Raw genomic sequence first — 6000 nt, 5'->3', positions numbered from 1 at the left:
AGGGATTAGTTGTACCATCACGCAAACAACTGTGAAACTGCAATGGCAGCACGGGCTACGAAGAAAAGGTACTGAGAACACACAATGGGGGGCCAGGGAAGGCTCTGGCTTGGCTGAAGACTGAAGGATGGGTGGGCCTGATTTGAGCAGGGAGGGGCATGAGGTGACAGAGGAAAGAGCGCGTGAGAAAGTCTGAGGAAGGAAGGGGCAGGGTACTCTCCGGGGGTTGAAAGGAGGCTGTTGGCTAAAGCACTAGGAGCCATGAGGGATCCAGGAGGCAAAGGTGGCTTTCAGACAAATATTAAGGACTTTGAGCTTCATTTGAAAAACAAAGGGGAGGCATTTGAAGGCTTTTAAGTGGCTGAGGGAGGGTGGGCAGTGACCTGGCCTCCCTGTGTCCTTCCCGTTTCTTTTCTCCTCTTTCCTGGATTTTCTCTGCTGCTCCACTCATTTCCCGTTGTTTCTCTCCCTGAAACTCACCCTCCACATGTGAGGATCATTCTTCCAAATCCCAGTGCTGAGCGTTTTGCTCTCATTCCTGCTAAATGAAATCCAACTTCCCAAGGCAGAGTTCAAGGCCCCAGCTTCCAGGTGCCTGCTTCCTCGTGTGCAGCTCGCTCTCCCTCACACGCCCTGCGTGCTGCAGCCACACTGTATTGTCATGCGCTCCCCGACTCTGTGCCTTTCCTCGTGCTCTTCTCTAGGAACTGAAATGCCATTTTCTCCAATGACCATTTGTCACAACCCTCTGCCCTTTAAGACTTTGCTCCAGCTCAACTTTCTCCCTCAGGATTTTTGCCTGCTGTCCCCAACCCAGTCATCCTTCCTCCTCTGTGTCTCTGAGCCCTGTATCTGCTCCTCCCCGGGAACTTGTCACTCTGCATCTGGGCACAAGCCTTATCTCCCAAAACAGGTTGATGGGAGGATACTGGCTGCTTCTTTTCTGTACCCAGTAGGTCCCACCGTGCCCCACTTAGAGCAAGGGGCTCAGCAAGTGTCAACTGAAGGAACGAATGAATGATACTCAAATATGTGGGCAAAATGTCATTCAGGGTCACCCCTCACACAATCCCTTTGTAGTCAATGAAAATGGCGCGTCTGCACGGTGAGCCTGGGAACATGCAGACCGCTTTTTTTTTTTTTTTTAATTTTTTTTTTAACGTTTTATTTATTTTTGAGACAGGGAGAGACAGAGCATGAACAGGGGAGGGTCAGAGAGAGGGAGACACAGAATCCGAAACAGGCTCCAGGCTCTGCAGACCGTTTTTAAAAACAGACCAGCTGGGGGCGCCTGGGTGGCTCAGTCGGTTAGGCCTCCGACTTCAGCTCAGGTCATGATCTCGCGGTCTGTGAGTTCGAGCCCGCGTCGGGCTCTGGGCTGACAGCTTCGAGCCTGGAGCCTGCTTCCGATTCTGTGTCTCCCTCTCTCTCTGCCCCTCCCCCGTTCATGCTCTGTGTCTCTGTCCCAAAAAAATAAACGTTAAAAAAAAATAAAAAATAAAATAAAATAAAAACAGACCAGCTGGGTTCAAATCCCAGTTCTACCACATACTACCTGTGCGCCATGAGCAAGTTACCCCATCTCTGTAAAATGGGGGTAATAGTGTACTTACTTGGGGGCATTAAGTGGGTTCATTCACATGGCGCATGTCTAAAAGTATCTGTCGCAGAGTGAGTACTCACTAAAAGCCTTCGTCATCATGCTGTCATTCCCAGTTGGAATGACTCTCACTAGGTGACAGTGCCTTCTGTGATCCAATGACCTACAAAATGGTGTCTGGGGCCAGACTCCTGGGCAGCGTGATTTCCCACAAGCTGTTCCACAGGAGAGCCTCCCAACAGCTCTGCATCTTAACAAAATGAGCCTGGCAGGCCCTTCATCTCGTTCCACAGACTTTCAGTTTATGCCGTTTCGGCCTCTGGACTGTGATCTCCTTAAGGGCAGAGACGACAATAGTAAGAGCCAGCACTCCACCATCCGTACCACGCACCGGGCACTCTCTGTTCAGAGTGTTCACATGGATCCTCTCATGCGTTTTTTCAAAAAAGTCTTACGAGGCAAGTAGGGCCCAGAGAGGTTCGGTAACCTGTCCAGAAGCGTGGAGCCGGCATTTAAACCCAGCCAGTCCGGCTCCAGAGGCTCTGGGCTTCCCCACGCTATCTCACCTCTCCTCTACATCTTTATTACCGGGCGCAGAGGAGGCTCTCAAGAAATTTTTGCTGAACGAATGGATCCCAGTGGCATCTTCAGGGAAGCCTTCTAGTGTTTTTTCTCTCTCCAGGATTTCTGGCTGGGTCCCTCTCCCATGGACCCCTCTAAACCCACCCACAGCAGCTGCTAAGGAGTCCTGCTCTCCTCAGGAAAGCATGCCCTCTTGGGCTTGAGGCAGTGGCCTTGTGTGACCCCCACCAGGGTTCCCTCTCAGCCTTCTGCTCTCATTCCCTTTCTTAGAAAGAGTTGCTGGAGACTCCACATCACTCCTAAGAATGGAAATTTTCATGCTAGGCTGGGGGAATTAAGAATGATTTTCTGTGTGTGGGGGGGAGTGGATTTTAACTGGACTGTATTCCCACTACTTTTTTTTAACTCTATAAAAAGTGTATGTATTAACTGGAGAAACTGTGGCAACTACAGAGGTAAACAAGGGAGAGAATTTTAAATGGAGGATATTTTTGCTCTTTATTCAAAATATTCTTTAATATTTAAAGATCCTTGGGGCGCCTGGGTGGCGCAGTCGGTTAAGCGTCCGACTTCAGCCAGGTCACGATCTCACGGTCCGTGGGTTCGAGCCCCGCATCAGGCTCTGGGCTGATGGCTCAGAGCCTGGAGCCTGTTTCCGATTCTGTGTCTCCCTCTCTCTCTGCCCCTCCCCCGTTCATGCTCTGTCTCGCTCTGTCCCAAAAATAAATAAAAAACGTTTAAAAAAAAAATATTTAAAGATCCTTACAGTAAAAAAATAAAAATGAAAAGAACCCAAGTGATTAGACATTATGCGTTAGGGAGAGAGAAAACCTTTCTAATTCTGACTTGTTCTCATTCAGCGTCTCAAGACCTTGACAACTGCTTTAATACCTTCTGCTCCTGTCCTAAAATGGTGACGTGATCCATAAGGTAAAGGCAGAGTTTCAAAAACTGCCCTGATTCTCCCATAGTCCCTGAAGAGAAATGGCAAAGTGTGTCCACGTTCAGCCCAGGATACAGGAAGGCACGCAGAAGAAAAACTATACATTCCACCCTGGCAAGGCTTTGAGGGCTTCTTACCAACCCTCCCGCAGAACCCTTTCTTCTTTTCCACAAAAAGTGGTCCTGGTCATATACACCTAAATATACTCATGCAGCTTTGCAACTGAGTTTCAAAAGACATTCCTTTGCTGGAAGAATATTGGATTTTTCTATGAGTTCTTAATATTTCTGCCTCCACTAACGAGAACTTACCCACTCTCATTTTTGTAACATAAATTACAAAGGTGATACAAATTTATGGATCTAAATGTAGAACATTTAGAAAATACCAAAAAATGTGCAAAGAAGGAAAAGAAAAGCATCAGTAGATCCACCTTCCTGAGAACCTGGCCCACTCTGGAGTTGTGGCTCTGAACGTGGATAGGTAAGTGGAACGGGAGAGAAGAACACGTGTAGGGGGATATCTGTGTCCTTGGCTGGTCCCAAATGCCCTGCGTGTGGTCATGGCATTCTGATCCCCTTTAGAAACTGCTTCCTCATAAACTCTCTTCCCCACAACCAACCAACCAACCAACCAACCAATGTGTACCACACACACACACACACACACACACACACACATGAATACTGTGGTAGTACAAGGACATGTCAACCCCAGTCAGTCCCAATACCATTTTCACAGGGTTAGGCATAAAACCCAGCCGGTCTAATCTAATTCCTTCCGGGGGACGTTTCCTAACTGGGGGAGAGAAAGAGATTCCCTTCTGCTCTGGTGGTAAAGACGGAAAGATGAGCTCCCTGGAGCCACTAGCTACAATAGCTGTAGCCCCGTGGAGAAGGTTGTTTCAGACAATGAACGGAAGACAAGAATACTGAAGAACCTTTCATCGCGTTTGAGTCCCTGGTGTGGCTGTTCCTCGCTGTAGCTGAACCTGCGTCAGGTTCTCTCTGAGAGCAGCGACTTCCTGCTTTGCCCAATTTGGTTACCGGAGCCTGTACGTTTCTTTTGGTCTGAGGTATTTTGAGTTGGAAAATTCCTCACGGAATCAAGAGTCTTGTTTAAACAAACACACCTACGTTACACGTAAGGAGAAAAAATTAGGGAGGTGCATTCATTTAGGATAAATTTTAAAAATCCATGCAGAAGAAAGTGTCGGGCCTTGCCCTGCCGCGCCTCGTGTGGCCTGCTCTGGATCTGACCAGAGATGAAGGTGGCATAGCCCTTCTCAGACAATCCAGCTAGCTGTCACCACTCTCAGAGCTCTCATAGGGGTTAGGGGATGTGTCCCAATACTGTGGGAGCATGAATCCTAGCCTAGCCTTCTTATTCACGCCGTTTCTCTGGAACTGGGTTTCTCAACTTAACAGGGAGGTGAGCCGACTCTACCGTAGACAAGGTATTATTGTCTAGTGTCCTTTCTGCCCTTCTACCATTAAGCCAGGCGGGCCACCATTCCCTGTGCATCCAGTGGCCACTGAAGGAAGACTCTGGATAGCTCAGCTCCATTGTCAAAATCACCCAGACCCCACCTCGCCTCACTCCCAACCCTTTCTAGTCTGCTTCTAACTCCTGCTTCAGATTTGTGTCCCAGATGTTGACTCCTATCCTGCCCCTTTGTTTTTCACAACTAGTCTTGGTTTCACCTGTTGAGCCAGAGAACTCCCCAAGAACTTTTCCTCCCATTTTGCCTACCCCCTCCTTCAGCCCACTTTGTTCCCCTTGTTTGTGCTCCAGCCCCACTCAGAACACAAATCTTAACATTAATTCATTTGGCTGCCTCCCCAGATATATCTCTCCCTCCCAGGTCCCTGAAGGCAGAGGGTTGGGGAGTATAAGCAAAGAGGAAGGATGGAGGTCTGTCTGGAACGGAACAGAAAGGTCCTTCTGGGTTACAAACAGGAAGGCACATTCACATGAGGTAAAAAGGCATTAGTCACCACATGTAACAAGATGGAGGAGTTTCTTTACAGATTCATGGAGCTGAGAAATAAATGGGTCCCATAGTTTACTCTCTTGCCCCATTAGGTGACTTGGTTGGCTTTGTCTACACTGAGTGCTGGCTGGGAAACGTTTCAAGGAGGATTTACAGCACCTCTTATTTTGTTCATCTGTCTCCCTATCCAGGGAAGAAACAATCCACATCTTTGTTGTGTCATTACCTAAAATAGATCATTTAACCTTTTTATTAATACAACTTGTGTTTCTTTTCCCCATGGACATTCTAGAGAGCAAAGAAGAAGAGCCCAGCGCTGAGCCAAAAGAGCATCTTGAGAGGGTTTCGGTGACCTGCTGGCCCCTCCTTGTGTTCCTTCCCCTCCAAATGGGGTCCACCTTTTCTCCTCCACCTCCACTTGCTTGTTGGTTCAACTATGATTGTTCTCTGCCACCTTCCAGATTGGATTCAAGATAGCTGGAGATAAAAAGCACATATAATAGGACAATTTCAAATAAAGATAAAAAATGATAACAGAATCTATCAGTTGGAAGGTGAACTTGGGTAGAAACTGGAAACTTGGGTAGAAAATGGTAACGGGCAATAAGCAAACCTCTATTTGGGTCCTGTTTTCACTGGTGATAAATACTGATTTGGTACGAGTAAGGGTAGTGCAGTGACTCTTAGCTCAGTGGCTGATTGGTTTTTCCATGATTATTGAGCATTTACTAGTGCCACGCACTGTTCAGGATACAGAGATGCCTAACATTTTTTAATCCCTATCCTCAAGGTGCTCACAATCTAATCTGGTCCCGTTATAACTGTACGTACTGTAAACACTCATAAGTTTCTCTGTGTCTGATCCACCCACTCTTCTAGGCT

The sequence above is a fragment of the Lynx canadensis genome, chromosome B1 (genome assembly GCF_007474595.2).
Source record: "Lynx canadensis isolate LIC74 chromosome B1, mLynCan4.pri.v2, whole genome shotgun sequence".
Lineage (NCBI taxonomy): Eukaryota > Metazoa > Chordata > Mammalia > Carnivora > Felidae > Lynx > Lynx canadensis.
This window is presented reverse-complemented; position numbering follows the sequence as displayed.